Here is a 20,494-nt window from a genome sequence, read left to right on the forward strand (position 1 = left end):
AATTTGGCCTTGAAGTACAAAATGAAGCAAGTCAAAGGCTCACAGAGTTATGCCAAGAGAATGCACTGATCAAGGCAAACACCCTCTTCCAACAACACAAGAGAAGACTCTACACATGGCCATCACCAGATGGTCAATACTGAAATGAGATTGATTATATTCTTCACAGCCAAATATGGAGAAGCTCTATACAGTCAGCAAAAACAACACCAAGGGCTGACTGTGGCTCAGATCATAAACTCCTTATTGCCAAATTCAGACTTAAATTGAAGTATGGAAAACCACCAGACCATTCAGGTATGACTTAAATCAAATCCCTTACAATTATATAGTGAAAGTGACAAATAGATTCAAGGGATTATATCTGAGAGACAGAGTGCATGAAGAACTATGAACGGAGGTTTGTGACACTGTGCAGGAGGCAGTGATCAAGACTATCCCCAAGAAAAAGAAATGCGAAAAGGCAGAATAATTGTCTGGTGAGGCCTTACAAATAGCTGAGGGAAAAAAAAAGAAGGGAAAGGCAAAGGAGAAAAGGAAAGATATATCCATTTGAATGCAGAGTTCCAAAGAATAGCAAGGAGTGATAAGAAAGCCTTCCTCAGTGATCATTGCAAAGAAATAGAGTAAAACAACAGAATGGGAAAGATTAGAGATTTCTTCAAGAAAATTAGAGATACCACAGGAATATTTCATACAAAAATGGGCACAATAAAGGACAGAAATGGTATGGACCTAACAGAAACAGAAGATATTAAGAAGAGATGGCAAGAATACACAGAAGAACTGTACAAAAAAAGATCTTCATGACACAGATGACCATGATGGTGTGATCACTCACCTAGAGCCAGACATCCTGGAATATGAAGTCAAGTGGGCCTTAGGAAGCAACTATGAACAAAGCTAGTGGAGGTGATGGAATTCCAGTTGAGCTATTTCAAATCCTAAAAGATGATGCTGTGAAAATGCTGCACTCAATATGCCAGAAAATGTGGAAAACTCAGCAGTGGCCACAGGACTGGAAAAGGGCAGTTTTCATTCCAATCCCAAAGAAAGACAATGCCAAAGACTGTTCAAACTACCACACAATTGCAGTCATCTCACATGCTAGCAAAGTAATGCTCAAAATTCTCCAACCCAGGCTTCAACAACATGTAAATCATGAACTTCCAGATGTTCAAGCTGGTTTTAGAAAAGGCAGAGGAGCCAGATTTCAAATTGAAAGCTTCTGTTGGATCATTATAAAAGCAAGACAGTTCCAGAAAAATATCTACTTCTGCTTTACTGACTACGCTTAGGCCTTTGACTGTGTGGATCACAACAAACTGTGGAAATTTCTTCAAGAGATGAGAAGACCAGACCATCTGACCTACCTCTTGAGATATCTGTATGCAGGTCAGGAAGAAACAGTTAGAACTGGACATGAAAATAAGGGAAAGGAGTATGTCAAGGCTGTATGCTGTCACCCTACTTATTTAACTTATATGCAGAGTACATCATGAGAAACGCTGGGCTGGATGAAGCACAAGCTGGAATCAAGAATGCTGAGAGAAATATCAATAACCTCAGATATGCAGATAACACCACCCCTATGGCAGAAAGCGAAGGAGAACTAAAGAGCCTCTTGATGAAAGTGTAAGAGGAGAGTGAAAAAGTTGACTTAAAGCTCAACATTCAAAAAACTAAGATCTTGGCATCTGGTCCCATCACTTGGCAAATAGATGGTAAAAAAAATGGAAATAGTGACAGATTTTCTTTTCTTGGGCTCTAAAATCACTGTGGATGGTGACTACAGCCATGAAATTAAAAGATGCTTACTCCTTGCAATGAAAGCTATGACAATCCTAGACAGTGAATTAAAAAGCAGATTCATCATTTTGCCATCAAAGATCCATATAGTCAAAGCTATTTTTTTCCCAGTAGTCATGTACGGATGTGAGAATTATACCATAGACCTTGAGCTACAAGGGAAGTCTTAATGCCTAAGAATTGATGCTTTCAAATGCATTGTTGGAGAAGACTCTTGAGAGTCCTTTGGACAGCAAAGAGATCAAACTAGTCATCCTAAAGGAAATCAACCTTGAATATTCATTGGAAGGACTGATGCTGAAGCTGAAACTCTAATACTTTGGCCACCTGATGGGAAGAGCTGACTCGTTGGAAAAGAGCTGACTCATTGTAAAAGACCCTGATGCTGGGAAAGACTGAAGACAAGAGGAGAAGAGGGTGACAGAGGATGAGATGGTTGGATGGCATCACTGACTCAATGGACATGAGTTTGAGCAACCTGCTGGAGATAATGAAAGAGAGGGAAGCCTGATGTCCTGTAGTCCATGGGGTCGCAAAGAGTCAGAGACACTGAGCAACTGAACAACAGCAAATATGTCAATTATATGTCATTTTTTTAAAAAAGGACTACTTTCTTAGAAATCATTATCCTTCTAATGTTATTTTTATTTAATCTCTAAAATCTTGTCTCGTATAAAATCATAGTTTGTAAATATCAATTATCTTATGGATTTCCTCATAGATTACAATCACCCTATAGATACCCAAGATCTAAGTTGGATCTGAATGGTTGTATAAATTGCTTTGAAAAAGAAATCAGAAATATGTGACCTCCAACAAAGTCACGAATCTTTTCAAAGACTTTCTGAGTTGGTTATCTTAATATCCTTTGGTAGTATATATCACATATATAGCACACCTTCTACAGATTTTCAACTGATAAACTTTGGTGGCTATCAGTGAAGCTGTAGCCTCAAGAAACTCTTAAGACCAGCAATAGCCACCAATAGAAGGCAATAGCAATTACTTGCAAAGTGTCATTTTGAAGTTTCTGAGCCCAATCAAACTTATGGGTATATAAAGGGGTTTCTTTGTATATAAATGTAAATATGTTTTAAAACTGGAACTATTGAAAATATTTGAAGAAAATATAATGACTCTGTCCCTTTCATCCTAAAATTTGGCCTTAGAAATCATAATTCTTCATATGCTGCATGAAAAATAAAAATAGAACAAAATTGAAATGCTCACTAAAACCTTAAGTATGCTTTCAGTTCATCAGCTGTATCCTGACAAGTGAATGTTAATTTGTACAACTTTCATTGTAGGGTAGTATTTTATGAAAGATTTTAAAAATCAATAATCAGTATTAATTCAATTATGGAGGGATTAAGTGTATTTATACTGTGGTTCTTACAAACATATTGATTTCCCTATATTAGTAGAGGATTTTACTATCATTAATGGAATTTCAGTTCAGTTCAGTTCAGTTGCTCAGTTGTGTCTGACTCTTTGCAACCCCATGAACCTCAGCAGGCCAGGCCTCCCTGTCCATCACCAACTCCCGGAGTCCACCCAAACCCATGTCCATTGAGTCGGTGATGCCATCCAACAATCTTATCCTCTGTCGTTCCCTTCTCCTCCTGCCCTCAATCTTTCCCAGCATCAGGGTCTTTTCCAATGAGTCAGCTCTTCGCATCAAGTGGCCAAAGTATTGGAGTTTCAGCTTCAGCATCAGTCCTTCTACTGAACACCCAGGACTGATCTCCTTTAGGATGGACTGGTTGGATCTCCTTGCAGTCCAAGGGACTTTCAAGAGTCTTCTCTAACACCACAGTTCAAAAGCATCAGTTCTTCGGTGCTCAGCTTTCTTTATGGTCCAACTCTCACAGCCATACAATGGCTACTGGAAAAACCATAGCTTTGACTAGAAAGACTTTTGTTGGCAAAGTAATGAATCTGCTTTTTTTTTTTTTTTTTTATTTATTCTATTTTTCTTTTTAAGGCAGCCATGAGAAAAGGGCTTTTATTAAGGTTTCTTTCTTTCTTTTTTTTTTTTTTTACTTTACAATATTGTATTGGTTTTGCCACACATCAACATGAATCCACCACAGTTGTACACATGTTCCCCATCCTGAACCCCCCTCCCACCTCCCTCCCCATACCATCCCTCTGGGTCATCCCAGTGCACCAGCCCCAGGCTTCCTGTATCATGCATCGAACCTGGACTGATGATTCATTTCTTATATGATATTATACATGTTTCTATGCCATTCTCCCAAATCATCCCACCCTCTCCCTCTCCCACAGAATCCAAAAGACTGTTTTATACATCTGTGTCTCTTTTGTTCTCTCGCATACAGGGTTATCATTACTGTCTTTCTAAATTCCATATTTATGTGTTAGTATACTGTATTGGTGTTTTTCTTTCTGGCTTACTTCACTCTGTATAATAGGCTCCAGTTTCATCCACCTCATTAGAATGGATTCAAATGTATTCTTTTTAATGGCTGAGTAATACTCCATTGTGTATATGTACCACAGCTTTCTTATCCATTCATCTGCTGATGGACATCTAGGTTGCTTCCATGTCCTTGCTATTATAAATAGTGCTGCGATCAACATTGGGGTACACGTGTCTCTTTCAATATGCTATTTAGGTTGGTCATAGCTTTTCTTCCAAGGAGCAAGCCTCTTTTAATTTCATGGCTACAATCACCACCTGCAGTGATTTTTGAATCTCCCAAAATAAAGTCTCTCACTGTTTCCACTGTTTCCCCATCTATTTGCCATGAAGTGATGGGACCAGATGCCATAATCTTAGTTTTCTGAATGTTGAGCTTTAAGCCAACTTTTTCACTCTGCTCTTTCACTTTCATCAAGAGGCTCTTTAGTTCTTCTTTGCTTGCTGCCATAAAGGTGGTATCATCTGCATATCTGAAGTTTTTGATATTTCTCCCAACGATCTTGATTCCAGGTTGTGCTTCATCCAGCCTGGCATTTCTCATGATGTACTCTGCATGTTGGGAAGTGCAGTGCAAAATAGCCTTCAAGGAGAAGGTCCTCAGGAACATGGCGGAAGGCCAAAAATACCCAGACTTTGCGTACTGAAGCTGAAAAACATCTCCTGCCTTTAACTGTGCTCGGCACCAAGATCTAATAACTAAACATTAAAGATGTTGCTTGAGAAAAAGGGTCATTGGGATAAACACATGGGTCATTTAGAATGCACTGTCCCTGAAATATCTTTTACTGATTATGTCTTAACCCCGTACGTGCTCTGCTGGCCGTATACTCTAAGCTCTTTGTTCCTGCTTCTATAAAAAAGGCTCGACTACAAAAATAAACTTGTCAGTCCAAGTGTTGTTCTTTCAGGTTCATCGTTTCCAAGTCCTGGGGAAAAAATCCCCAACACTGCCTGTAAGTTAAATAAGCAGGGTGACAGTATTCAGGCTTGATGTACTCCTTTCCCAGTTTGGGAACAGTCTGTTGTTCCATGTCCAGTTCTAACTGTTGCTTCTTGACCTGCATACAGATTTCTCAAGAGGCAGGTCAGGTGGTCTGGTATTCCCATCTCTTTCAGAATTTCCCACAGTTTGTTGTGATCCACACAGTCAAAGGCTTTGGTGTAGTCAGTAAAGCAGAAGTAGATGTTTTTCTGGAAATCTCTTGCTTTTTCGATGACCGAACAGATGTTGGCAATTTGATCTCTGGTTCCTCTGCCTTTTCTGAGTCCAACTGGAACATCTGGAAGTTCACGGTTCATGTACTGTTGAAGCCTGGCTTGGAGAATTTTGAGTATTACTTTGCTAGTGTGTGAGATGAGTGCAATTGTGTATCAGTTTTTTCCAGAGTTTAATAATATGGTTTTTCAAGCTGGACATTGACAATATTAGAAGTCACTGGAAACATTTTTCCTTAGGAGAGGATGGTAGTTTTATCATTTTTTTTTCTCCCATTCCTTAGGAATGATTTTTAGTCTTGGAGTGAGAAATGTGACAAAGTGAAGTAAACAAGCTCCAGGTGATCAGTGCCATTTCTAGGGACAGATAAAAGTGTTTTATTTCTTTTTAAAATCTTTTCCCCCAGATTTTAGAGTGGTTACTGTATCTTTGTATATCACACATTAAGATCATTGAAGATTTTAAATTTTGTATTATTTTGTTTAACAGAACCATGTATTTCCACACTTGTGATTTTACTTTTCAGACAGCTCACCAAGTTCTGAAAACTCAATACAGTTGTATTAATTTTTTTTTTTTCTTAAGGACAAAGGGTTGTAAGAATAGGGTCTGTTTCCTGCTCCTAGAACCTGCTTCCATCTTTCTTCCTCTTCTTTCAGATTACTACAATTTACCCTTCAGGATGGGGCTGAAAAGTGACTTTCTAAGTGCCTGGAAAATCCCATGGACAGAGGAGCCTGGTAGGCTGCAGTCCAGGGGGTCGCTAAGAGTTGGACACGACTGAGCGACTTCACTTTCACTTTTCACTTTCATGCATTGGAGAAGGAAATGGCAACCCGCTCCAGTGTTCTTGCCTGGAAAATCCCAGGCACGGTGGAGCCTGATGGGCTGCCGTCTATGGCGTCGCACAGAGTCGGTCCCTGATGCCCTAGACAAGGCTAAGCTTCCCTTTTGTGCAATGCCTTGCCACCCAGTACTTTTACTACAAAAATAACTCATTTATTTAACACTGAGTGATTTTAATCACACAGCCTTCTTAAATAGCATCTAAATTATCTGAATTTTTATTGGTTTTTATATTGTTTTGTTTTGCTTCTTTTGAAATAGACCATGGCCACTCAAATCCTAGTTCACTGATAGTCCTATTGAACTTAAAATGAAGTTGTATTAAATGTAAAAATGTGTGTATAAATACACATTAAACATAAAAAGGGATATAGTAATCCAAATTGCTCTGTCACAACCTTGTAAAAATATGTAGACATCATTTATCTCTAGCAAAATTGAGCTTTTTACCCCCTCTTACTTCTTTTTTAAGTTGCAGTGTTTCTCAGGTTCAACATCAAAAGCAGCCATCAGTCCACAGAGTTTATGCTACAAAGTTTCAGTTGCTTTTGTGGTACTCGTTAAACCTGAAAGACATCCTTAATTGCCTGAGATGCATGTAAACAACTATATATTAATGGGTTATGTTAGTACAGTTTAACCGGGCTATGTTCCAAAATATACAAACTTTGCATGTACAGATTCACAGTATAAAAATACTTTTCTGTTCTTCAGGGTAATTAGGAGATTGTACAAAGAAGTAGACAAATTATGAGAATTCACTGGAGTACAATACCATAATGCTATGAATAGAAAGTTTGATTTACGATGAAAGCTTGGAAGAGAGACCTAGTGAAAACTGGCAAACATTGACTCAGAGGGGGTGGGGGGGTAGTGTGAGGAGGACATAATTATAGACTGAAAATATTTGAAGGCGCTGTTGCCCACTAAGAGGAAACAATATTCACGTTTTATCTTTTCCGTCTTGTCTTTGGCATTTTCATTCACTCCTGCAGATTTTTAGGGTGTTTTCCAAACCTTCGCCCTCCAGTGCACCTGCTGACGGAATATTTTCAGCTGGTTATCTTACTATTATTGTTTTGAAATCGTATTCGATCCCCTAAAAACTTTTTTTTCCACACTCAATTTGCCTGATTTTACCAGTAGAAGTTTAATTTCCCAAGCTTGGGCTGCTTCTAACGCCAGCATCGTACACCTAGTAAGAATCACACAACTCAATCACGTCCAATTAGTCCTTAAGTCTTGTTGACTTTTCCTTTACGCAGTCTTTAATTTCTGTCAATGTTCTTTGAGTCTCTGCCAGAGCTGCCATTTTAGTTCAGGTCATGGATATAGTATAACAAGCTTCAACATCTCCATTTGTTTTCTCCTTCTCCAAGCCGTCTTGCGCATTTAATTGTTACTTGCACACTCTTTACCCATTGAGGGACAAATATAGTGTTCTTAATATAGGAGACATTAAAAAAATATATATATATATATATATATAGGTTCAGTGGAGTAACACTGTATAAACCATATAGTGACAAAAGACCAAAGTGACCAAAATTTTTTTCTCTCAGAAAACAATCCTCTGTGTACACTGTGTGTGCGTGTGTGTGTGTGTGTGTGTGTATTCCTGTGTATACTTATGCATGCTGTCATGGAAGTGAATCCCTTGAGAGGTTGTGATAGCTCCAGAAATAAAATACTGAAATACCTAAACAGTAGACTTTTGACATGTTGCAAACTATGAGGGAAGAAAGGAGCTAGGTAATTGCAAACTTTAGGTGTGGTGAAAGCATGAGCTACTCTATAGCAGTGCTATTTAATAGAACTTGCCAAGTGATAAAACTTGTCCATATGGTAGTCACTAGTTCCCTGTGATTATTGAACACTTAAAATGCTGTGAGTGCAACTGAGAAACTGAATTTTAAATTTTATTTTATTTTAATCAACTTAAATCTAAGTAGACACATGCAGCTAAAAGGCTACCATATTGGACAGCAAAGATCTCCAATTAGAAACTTTCAAGGATTATGGGCTTAATGAATATTAAGCTTTCCTTATGGCTTTTGTTGTAATCACCCACAAGTTCTAGGTGGATTTGCTTTCGGATAGCTACATACAGGGACCATGTCGATTTCTGTTAAAAACTTAGCCTAACGTTACATAATACATCTTATATCTACATTAGGTAGCCTATTTCTCTTGCTTATTCATTCCAAAATTTTTATTGCCTATCTACTATACAACAGGCACTAACACAAATTTCAAATCCCTGTTGTCATGGACCTTTTTCTAAAAAGAGATATAGGCAAAAAATAAGCATACACCAAGTAGTGAAAGTTTTGTGAAGAAAGATAAAGCAAGGGGCTAAAGAGTTGCAGAGGATCCTACTTTTACAACAGCTATCATAAAAGAGTTCTGAGGAAGCAGCGTTTGAGACCTGAAGGAAATGAGGGAGTGAGTTGTGAAGATGGAGAGGGAAGGGAATTCTGAGTACAGGGATCAGCAGATGCCAAGTCTTTGAGAAGTGAATGTTCATAGGAAACAGATGCCCAAGTTTTTCATACTGTGCAACCAGGTGAATGAAGTTGCCTACTAAAATGGGAAAGTCTAAAGGAGAGCTGGTATATGGGGAAAATCAAGAGTTTACTTTGGGATATGTTAAATTTGACATGGCCATTGGACATCCAAGTGGAAATATTCAATAGCAGGCCAGATTCTTGGATTGAGGTATGGATTTGTCACTGAGATGATGCTTAACACCATGAGCATAGATATGGTTTCTTTACAGGTGAGTTATATATACCGAAGACTGGGTCACTCTATTATTTAGAAGTTTAGAATGTATGGTGGAATCAATAAAGGAGACTGAGAACAGAGAATCTGAATGAAGGGCAAGAGTGTAGAGACTCAGAAGCTAAGAAATTAGAAGGTATTTAGTGAGAGGGAGGAGTCAGCTGAGAAGTAAAGATAAAGACTGAAAATATTCCATTAGCTGTGGTAACATGGAAGTCATTAGTTGCCATGATAAGTTAGGTAGGAAAAGAAGACATGGTTCTTTTCCAGAAAAATCTGTCTAATAGCCAATCAAGAAGACTGGTAGAATCTAGGGAAATGTGCAAAAGATGTCTGTGCTTTCTCCCTCCACTTACCACACATTAGAAAATTCGGAATTCACCTTGAATGGCATAATGAAATTCTTCCTCGAGGGTCTTCTTTCCCATCTGTTCCTCTTCTTCAATCTCCTCAGTCTCTGCCCTCAATAGAATCAAAGTTCTGTTGATTCTTCTGCTTTTCCTCTGGCTTGGTTCCTTCCATCTTCCCCTCCCCAAACTTGGGTATAGAGACTTCAGGACAGAACACTGACAATACAGACAATCCTTTCTATCGTTAACATTAACTACTTCTTATTGCTGTCTCAGGTATTTTTATAATTTTAAAAAATCTGTCTCAATTTTTTTCCTGACCAAAAAACAAATGCTCATCTGTTATTAGTTTGGTTTTTTAAATTGCAGTTTGCATGTCCCAAACACAGTAATTTCAATTGTCATTACCCTTCATTACATTTTTTCTTTTTGCTATGGTATTTATCACCTTCTAGCATATGCTATAATTTAATTGTTAATTGTGCTCACTGCTTATTCATTTTCTTTTCTGCTAGACATAAACCCCAAATGAGCAGTGATTGTTTCTGTTTTGCTCACTGATATGCCTTAAATGCTTATTACAGGGCCTGGCTTGTAGTGTAGATGCTCAGGAAATTGTTGCTGACTAAATGAATGTTCTGTTCTGGTCTTGGTGTGGGATGTGCTGATGTGCTATATTGCAGAAGCAGATGCAAGTGAAGGAAGAGGCCACAGCTATTAATAATACATAATATTAATTGACATACAGAAGAGTCCTTTATCCTAGTCAGTTGTATCTGCTCTGAAAATTCCACCCAAATTTTTGAAATAGAAGATATGGCCTACTCTCTGGTATCTCTGGAAGGAGTTAAAGTTTTTGCTGACCTCCAGAATACAAAATACAAAATACCGACTCAATGGACATGAGTTTGAGTAAACTCCAGGAGTTGGTGATGGACAGGGAGGCCTGGTGTGCTGCAGTCCATGGAGTTGCAGAGTCAGACACGACTGAGCAACTGAACTGAACTGAACTGAGAATACAAAGTATAGGGAAGGATGGTGATCTATTAATAGAGAAACACATCCTGGAAGAGTTATACAGGGGCTCATAACCTTGCTCAGATAAAAACCAAGAGCAAAACAAGCCAACATAGACTTATATTAAAGATCAAAGCCCAGAGGGAAGCCAAGTCTTCTGTTATGCCTGCTCATTGCTCATGCTCAATTGCTCCGTCATGTCTGACTCTGCCACACCAAAGACTGTAACCTGCCAGGCTCCTCTGTCCATGGGATTTCCCAAACAAGAACACTAGAATGGGTAGCCCTCCAGGGGATCTTCCCCACCTAGGGATCAAACCTATGTCTCTTGTGCAGGTTCTGTACCACTAGCGCCACCTGGGAAGCCCCTGATATGCCTGCTATTGCTAAGTCGCTTCAGTCGTGTCTGACTCTGTGCGACCTCATAGACGGCAGCCCATCAGGCTCCACCGTCCCTGGGATTCTCCAGGCAAGAACACTGGAGCGGGTTGCCCTTTCCTTCTCCAATGCATAAAGTGAAAAGTGAAAGTGAAGGCCCTCAGTCGTGTCTGACTCTTAGCGACCCCCTGGACTGCAGCCTACCAGGCTCCTCCCTCCATGGGATTTTCCAGGCAAGAGTACTGGAGTGTGGTGCCATTGCCTCATCTGCCTGTTATGCCTAGGGATCAGCAAAAATCGGCCTGCTGGCAACTCTTCTAACAGTTCTTTTATGTTCCAACTGAGGAGAAGCAGTGGGAAGACTGAGATAAAATAGCCAGAATGTAGTCACGGGCAATCAGCAACCTTGAAAGAAAAATATGGTGCTGGAATGACCAAAGAGAGTTTAGATCTGTCCACAGAAGAAGGGAAGGATCAAGGGTAAGGTCTTACCTTTATTTCTAAACCTTCTTGATGTCTACAGCTGTTCCTTCTTTGTCCCTTTCTTTGTACCTATTTTTGGATGAGATCAAGTTACTTTATCCTAGAATAGGCTACTAACTCCTGAGGTGTTGACATGAAGGAGCCTAAGCCTTGGTTAGCATTTTACTTGGCTGAGATCTACCCTGTCCACACTCCTTTAACTGGTTTTCCTATAGGTCCACACTGGAAATTGAAGTACCTACAGTCAGGCTGTGAAACAAATGTGATAATGCGTTTGAGGCAGTTGTAGTTTGTAAGAAAAATTCAAGATTCAAGATATAATTTCTAAGAATACTTTCTGAATTTAAAATATACTGATTTCATATTTTCTACTCTTTCATATTATATTTTCATATTTACACGTATTTTCATACTTATATATTTTCTTATATATTTAATTATAACAAATTTTATATATTGCAGAAAAGTTGCAAATATAATACTAAGAGCTTTCTGTTGAACAATGTGATTTCCTAAAAACAAGAACATTCTCCTATCTAACCATAATATTATCATTAAAATCAGAAACTGATAATATAATCCTTATACCCCATTCAAATTTGTTCTGATGGTGTCCTTTATAGCAAAAGGATTCACTCCACACATTGCATGTAGTGGTCAGATCTCTAGTTTTCTTAATTCTGGAAGAGTTCTTAAGTCTTCCTTTGACTTTAATGATTTTGACACTTTAGAAGATTACAGTTTTTTAAAATGCCCCTCAGTATGAGCTTATCTCTCTTTATTAACCATATTTGCTCTGTTTGTATGTTTTTGATGCTCTGGCACTGGGACCTACCTGACTGGGAGGAGACTGCCCCTCCCAGGGTAGAGAGAGCAAGCAGTTCTCCCTGAGGGCATGTCTTGCATATGCAAACTAACCAATGCAGAGTCTTTTCTAGTTGTTCAGTCACTCAGTCCTGTCTGACTCTCAGCAAACCCATGCACTGCAGCATGCCATGCTTCCCTGTCCTCCACTGTCTCCTGAAGCTTGCTCAGGTTCATGTTCACTGAGTCGGTGATATACACACCCATATATGTTCAAAAATATATTTATATGTGCAAAAATATATTTATATATCCATCTGTTTTTATTTCTATGTCAGATCAGTCGCTCAGTCATGTCTGACTCTTTGCGACCCCATGAATTGCAGCACGCCAGGCCTCCCTGTCCATCACCAACTCCCAGAGTTCACTCAGACTCACATCCATTGAGTCAGTGATGCCATCCAGCCATCTCATCCTCTGTCGTCCCCTTCTCCTCCTGCCCCCATTCCCCCCCAGCATCAGAGTCTTTTCCAATGAGTCAACTCTTCACGTGAGGTGGCCAAAGTACTGGAGTTTCAGCTTTAGCATCATTCCTTCCAAAGAAATCCCAGGGCTGATCTCCTTCAGAATGGACTGGTTGGATCTCCTTGCAGTCCAAGGGACTCTCAAGAGTCTTCTCCAACACCACACTTCAAAAGCATCAATTCTTTGGCACTCAGCCTTCTTCACAGTCCAACTCTCACATCCATACATGACCACAGGAAAAACCATAGTCTTGACTAGACGAACCTTTGTTGGCAAAGTAATGTCTCTGCTTTTGAATATGCTATCTAGGTTGGTCATAACTTTCCTTCCAAGGAGTAAGTGTCTTTTAATTTCATTGCTGCAGTCACCATCTGTAGTGATTTTGGAGCCCAGAAAAATAAAGTCTGACACTGTTTCCACTGTTTCCCCATCTATTTCCCATGAAGTGGTAGGACTGGATGCCATGATCTTCCTTTTCTGAATGTTGAGCTTTAAGCCAACTTTTTCATTTTCCTCTTTCACTTTCATCAAGAGGCTTTTTAGTTCCTCTTCACTTTCTGCCATAAGGGTGGTGTCATCTGCATATCTGAGGTTCTTGATATTTCTCCCAGCAATCTTGATTCCAGTTTGTGCTTCTTCCAGTCCAGCGTTTCTCATGATGTACTCTGCATATAAGTTAAATAAGTTAAATAAACAGGGTGACAATATACAGCCTTGACGAACTCCTTTTCCTATTTGGAACCAGTCTGTTCCATGTCCAGGTCTAACTGTTGCTTCCTGACCTGCATACAAATTTCTCAAGAGGCAGATCAGGTGTTCTGGTATTCCCATCTCTTTCAGAATTTTCCAGTTTATTGTGCTCCACATAGTCAAAGGCTTTGTCATAGTCAATAGGGCAGAAATAGATGTTTTTCTGGAACTCTCTTGCTTTTTCCATGATCCAGCGGATGTTGGCAATTTGATCTCTGGTTCCTCTACCTTTTCTAAAACGAGCTTGAACATCTGGAAGTTCACGGTTCATGTATTGCTGAAGCCTGGCTTGGAGAATTTTGAGCATTACTTTACTAGCGTGTGAGATGAGTGCAATTGTGCGGTAGTTTGAGCATTCTTTGGCATTGCCTTTCTTTGGGATTGGAATGAAAACGGACCTTTTCCAGTCCTGTGGCCACTGCTGAGTGTTCCAGATCTGCTGGCATATTGAGTGCGGCACTTTCACAGCATCATCTTCCAGGATTTGAAATAGCTGAACTGGAATTCCATCACCTCCACTAGCTTTGTTCATAGTGATGCTTTCTAAGGCCCACTTGACTTCACATTCCAGGATGTCTGGCTCTAGGTGAGTGATCACACCATCGTGATCATCTTGGTCATGAAGATCTTTTTTGTACAGTTCTTCTGTGTATTCTTGCCACCTCTTCTTAATATCTTCTGCTTCTGTTAGGTCCATACCATTCTGTCCTTTATTGAGCTCATCTTTGCATGAAATGTTCCTTTGGTATCTCTGATTTTCTTGAAGAGATCCCTAGTCTTTCCCATTCTGTTGTTTTCCTCTATTTCTTTGCATTGACCGCTGAAGAAGGCTTTCTTATCTCTTCTTGCTATTCTTTGGAACTCTGCATTCAGATGTTTATATCTTTTCTTTTCTTCTTTGCTTTTCACTTCTCTTCTTTTCATAGCTATTTGTAAGGCCTCCCCAGACAGCCATTTTGCTTTTTTGCATTTGTTTTCCATGGGGATGGTCTTGATCCCTGTCTCCTGTACAATGTCACGAACCTCATTCCATAGTTCATCAGGCACTCTATCTATCAGATCTAGGCCCTTAAATCTATTTCTCACTTCCACTGTATAATCATAAGGGATTTGATTTAGGTCATACTTGAGTGGTCTAGTGGTTTTCCCTACTTTCTTCAATTTAAGTCTGAATTTGGCAATAAGAATTTCATGGTCTGAGCCACAGTCAGCTCCTGGTCTTGTTTTTGCTGACAGTATAGAGCTTCTCCATCTTTGGGTGCAAAGAATATAATCAATCTGATTTCGGTGTTGACCATCTGGTGATGTCCATGTATAGAGTCTTCTCCTGTGTTGTTGGAAGAGGGTGTTTGCTATGACCAGTGCATTTTCTTGGCAAAACTCTATCAGTCTTTGCCCTGCTTCATTCCATATTCCAAGGCCAAATTTGCCTGTTACTCCAGGTGTTTCTTGACTTCCTACTTTTGCATTCCAGTCCCCTATAATGAAAAAGGCATCTTTTTTGGGTGTTAGTTCTAAAAGGTCTTGTAGGTCTTCATAGAACCGTTCAACTTCAGTTTCTTCTGCATTATTGGTTGGGGCATAGACGTGGATTACTGTGATATTGAATGGTTTGCCTTGGAAATGAACAGAGATCATTCTGTCATTTTTGAGATTGCATCCAAGTACTGCATTTCGGACTCTTTTGTTGACCATGATGTCCACTCCATTTCTTCTGAGGGATTCCTGCCCGCTGTAGTAGATATAATGGTCATCTGAATTAAATTCACCCATTCCAGTCCATTTCAGAAGCTGATTCCTAGAATGTCAACGTCCACTCTTGCCATCTCTTGTTTGACCACTTCCAGTTTGCCTTGATTCATGGACCTGACATTCCAGGTTCCTATGCAATATTGCTCCTTACAGCATCGGACCTTGTTTCTATCACCAGTCACATCCACAGCTGGGTATTGTTTTTGCTTTGGCTCCATCCCTTCATTCTTTCTGGAGTTATTTCTCCACTGATCTCCAGTAGCATATTGGGCACCTACCAACCTGGGGAGTTCCTCTTTCAGTATCCTATCATTTTGCCTTTTCATATTGTTCATGGGGTTCTCAAGGCAAGAATACTGAAGTGGTTTGCCATTTCCTTCTCCAGTGGACCACATTCTGTCAAATCTCTCCACCATGACCCACCCGTCTTGGGTTGCCTAACGGGCATGGCTTAGTTTCATTGAGTTAGACAAGGCTGTGGTCCTAGTGCAAACTGGGATACTGAAAACCATCATTTTAAACCATAATTTCCAATTCCAATCCAACACCACTGGCAGTTTATTCTAGTTCTCTCCCCTTCATATTTGTAACTCTCTTTTCCTCTTGATAGAAACACGTTCCCATTATCCTTAGTATATTTACTTATTTGATCAATTGTCCTATATATATGATTAGTCTCCCATGGCCGCTGATGCCGCATCCCCCACATGCTTGCTTTTCTCACCATATTTAATCTATAATTTCTAAAGATGCATTACCTCCAACATTGACACTAAATGCCAAACCATCCAGGTAATAAATTTTATTTTAGGATTTACACCTATTAGAAAATTAAATTCACTGAGAAAACCCTACTGAATTTTGACAGTGTTCCTTTCAGCATTAGTTAATGTATATCACATCATAGCAGAAATAAATGAAAACATGATCTTCTTAAATTCTGATAATACATTAGCAGCAGATTCTAGAATGAGCCTTATAATATATTGGAATTTCAATAAAACTTGCTTTTAAACTTGCAAATTATTAAAGGTTCAAGGTATTATATTTGCCAGTAGAAATGTAAGAATCACCACATGGCTATATATGGTTACATGTAATATGAATCAGAACTTATTTTATGCAAACTTATATTTTGGATTTTGTACATAATGAGCACACCTGTTTCTGGTTTAAGTCTTATGATAGACAGTCATGAAATAGGATGGTGCTTTACAAACCAAGGTAATAGATCAGAAATAGGGACATTTGCTTAATTTAGCATGGTCAGGTTAGCTGTGGTGGAGTACCATCAAATGTGATGGGCATTAATTTAAAAGGAGATTGGCTACTAAGAATGCTAGATATAATGAGTTGCCTGATGACTGGCAAATCTTTTTAACTCTTGGGGTCTCTGTTAACCTTGTCTTGTGAATTAAGTGTTTGAGCTTCCCTTGTAGGTCATTTAGTAAAGAATCTGCCTACAGTGCAGGAGACCTGGGTTTGATTTCTGGGTCGGGAAGATCCCCTGGAGAAGAAAATGGCAACCCACTCCAGTACTCTTGCCTGGAGAATCCCATGGACAGAGGAGCCTGGAAGGCTACAGTCCATGTGGTCACAAGAGTCGGACATGACTTAGCGAACGAACTGCCACCATATTGTTCACAATGCATTTGGCAGCAATAAACAGAAATGATTCATATAGTTTAAGCAACATTGAAAATTAATCATATATTAGTCATATATGTGTGTGTGTGTTTGTTTTTCTTTCCCTACTATTTTCAGTAAGTTTTCTAGTCTTTGGGCTGGCAGCCTTCATGGCCACAAAATGACAACAGTAGAACTAAGTATTCAATCATGACAAGACAACATCCAATGGAATAAGAGGGACTTCTTCTTCCTCTGTAATTCTCATTATTATTATTACTATTTGGGGGCCATGCCACATGGCATGTGGGATCTTAGTTCCCTGAACAGGGGTCGAAACCATGCCTCCTGCACTGGAAGATCTGAGTCTTAACTGCTGGTGGTTGTTTTGTTTAGTTGTGTCCAACTCTTTTGCAAATCCATAGACTGCAGCCTGCCAGGTTTCTCTGTTCATAAGATTTCCCAGGCAAGAATACTGGAGTGGATTGCCATTTCCTACTCTAGAGGATTTTCCAGACCTAGGGATCAAACTTGCTTCTTCTGTATTGCAGGCAGATTCATTACCACAAAGCCACCAGAGAAGCACCTTAACCATTGGACCATCAGGGAAGTTCCCCTTCAGTCAGTTCAGTTGTTCAGTTGTGCCTGATCTTTGCAATCTCATAGACCACAGCATGCCAAGCTTCCCTGTCCATCACCAACTCCCAGAGCTTGCTCAAACTCATGTCCATTGAGTCAGTGATGCCATTCAACCATCTCATCTACTGTCGTACCCTTCTCTTCCTGCCTTCAACCTTTCCCAGCATGAGGGTCCTTTCCATTGAGTCAGTTCTTCCAATCAATGGCCAAAGTATTGAAGTTTCAGCTTCAGCATCAGTCCTTCCAACGAATATTCAGAACTGATTTCCTTTAGGATGGACTGATTGGATTTCCTTGCAGTCCAAGAGACTCTCAAAAGTTTTCTCCAAACCAAAGTTCAAAAGCATTAATACCTTGGCGCTCAACTTTCTTTATAGTCCAATTCTCGCATTCATACATGACTACTGGAAGAACCATAGCTTTGACGAGACAGACCTTTGTTGGCAAAGTAATGTTTCTGTTTTTTAATATGCTATCTCAGTTCACTTTAGGTCAGTCGCTCAGTCGTGTCCGACTCTTTGCGACCCCATGAATCACAGCATGCCAGGCCTCCCTGTCCATCACGAACTCCCGGAGTGCACCCAGACTCACATCCATTGAGTCAGTGATGCCATCCAGCCATCTCATCCTCTGTCATCCCCTTCTCCTCCTGCCCCCAATCCCTCCCAGCATCAGAGTCTTTTCCAATGAATCAACTCTTCGTATGAGGTGGCCAAAGTACTGGAGTTTCAGCTTTAGCAACATTCCTTCTAAAGAAATCCCAGGGCTGATCTCCTTCAGAATGGACTGGTTGGATCTCCTTGCAGTCCAAGGGACTCTCAAGAGTCTTCTCCAACACCACAGTTCAAAAGCATCAATTCTTCAGCACTCAGCCGTCTTCACAGTTCAACTCTCACATCCATACATGACCGCTGGAAAAACCATAGCCTTGACTAGACAAACCTTTGTTGGCAAAGTAATGTCTCTGCTTTTGAATATGCTATCTAGGTTGGTCATAACTTTCCTTCCAAGGAGTAAGCGTCTTTGAATTTCATGGCTGCAGTCACCATCTGCAGTGATTGTGGAGCCCAAAAAGATAAAGTCTGAAACTGTTTCCACTGTTTCCCCATCTATTTCCCATGAAGTGATGGGACTAGATGACATGATCTTCGTTTTCTGAATGTTGAGCTTTAAGCCAACTTTTTCATTTTCCTCTTTCACTTTCATCAAGAGGCTTTTTAGTTCCTCTTCACTTTCTGCCATAAGGGTGGTGTCATCTGCATATCTGAGGTTCTTGATATTTCTCCCAGCAATCTTGATTCCAGCTTCTGTTTCTTCCAGCCCAGTGTTTCTCATGATTTACTCTGCATATAGGTTAAATAAGCAGGGTGACAATATACAGCCTTGATGTACTCCTTTTCCTATTTGGAACCAGTCTGTTGTTCCATGTCCAGTTCTAACTGTTGCTTCCTGACCTGCATACAGGTTTCTCAAGAGGCAGGTCAGGTGCTCTGGTATTCCCATCTCTTTCAGAATTTTCCACAGTTTATTATGATCCACACAGTCAAAGACTTTGGCATAGTCAATAGGGCCGAAATAGATGTTTTTCTGGAACTCTCTTGCTTTTTCCATGATCCGGATGTTGGCAATTTGATCTCTGGTTCCTCTGCCTTTTCTAAAATGAGCTTGAACATCTGGAAGTTCATGATTCACATATTGCTGAAGCCTGGCTTGGAGAATTTTGAGCATTACTTTACTAGCGTGTGAGATGAGTGCAATTGTGCGGTAGTTTGAGCATTCTTTGGCATTGCCTTTCTTTGGGATTGGAATGAAAACGGACCTTTTCCAGTCCTGTGGCCACTGCTGAGTGTTCCAGATCTGCTGGCATATTGAGTGCGGCACTTTCACAGCATCATCTTCCAGGATTTGAAATAGCTGAACTGGAATTCCATCACCTCCACTAGCTTTGTTCATAGTGATGCTTTCTAAGGCCCACTTGACTTCACATTCTAGGATGTCTGGCTCTAGGTGAGTGGTCACACCATTGTGATCATCTTGGTCATGAAGATCTTTTTTGTACAGTTCATCTGTGTATTCTTGCCATCTCTTCTTAATATCTTCTGCTTCTGTTAGGTCCATACCATTTCTGTCCTTTATCGAGCCCATCTTTGCATGAAATATTGCCTTGGTATCTCTAATTTTCTGGAAGAGATCTCTAGTCTTTCCCATTCTGTTGTTTTCCTCTATTTCTTTGTGTTGATCTCTGAAGAAGGCTTTCTTATCTCTTCTTGCTATTCTTTGGAACTCTGCATTCCGATGCTTATATCTTTCCTTTTCTCCTTTGCTTTTCACTTCTCTTCTTTTCACAGCTATTTGTAAGGCCTCCCCAGACAGCCATTTTGCTTTTTTGCATTTGTTTTCCATGGGGATGGTCTTGATCCCTGTCTCCTGTACAATGTCATGAACCTCATTCCATAGTTCATCATGCACTCTATCTATCAGATGTAGTTCCTTAAATCTATTTTTCACTTCCACTGTATAATCATAAAGGATATGATTTAGGTCATACATGAGTGGTCTAGTGGTTTTCCCTACTTTCTTCAATTTAAGTCTGAATTTGGCAATAAGGAGTTCATGAACCGAGCCACAGTCAGCTCCTGGTCTTGTTTTTGCTGACTGTATAGAGCTTCTGCATCTTTGGCTGCAAAGAATATAATCAATCTGATTTTGGTGTTGACCATCTGGTGATGTCCATGTGTAGAGTCTTCTCTTGTGTTGTTGGAAGAGGGTGTTTGCTATGACCAGTGCGTTCTCTTGGCAAAACTCTATTAGCCTTCCCACTGCTTCATTCCGTATTCCAAGGCCAAATTTGCCTGTTACCCCAGATGTTTCTTGACTTCCTACTTTTGCATTCCAGTCCCCTATAATGAAAAGGACATCTTTTTTGGGTGTTAGTTCTAAAAGATCATGTAGGTCTTCATAGAACCGTTCAACTTCAGCTTCTTCAGAGTTACTGCTTGGGGCATAGGCTTGGATTACTGTGTTATTGAATGGTTTGCCTTGGAAATGAACAGAGATCATTCTGTCATT

The sequence above is a fragment of the Bos mutus genome, chromosome 2 (genome assembly GCF_027580195.1).
Source record: "Bos mutus isolate GX-2022 chromosome 2, NWIPB_WYAK_1.1, whole genome shotgun sequence".
NCBI classification, from domain to species: domain Eukaryota; kingdom Metazoa; phylum Chordata; class Mammalia; order Artiodactyla; family Bovidae; genus Bos; species Bos mutus.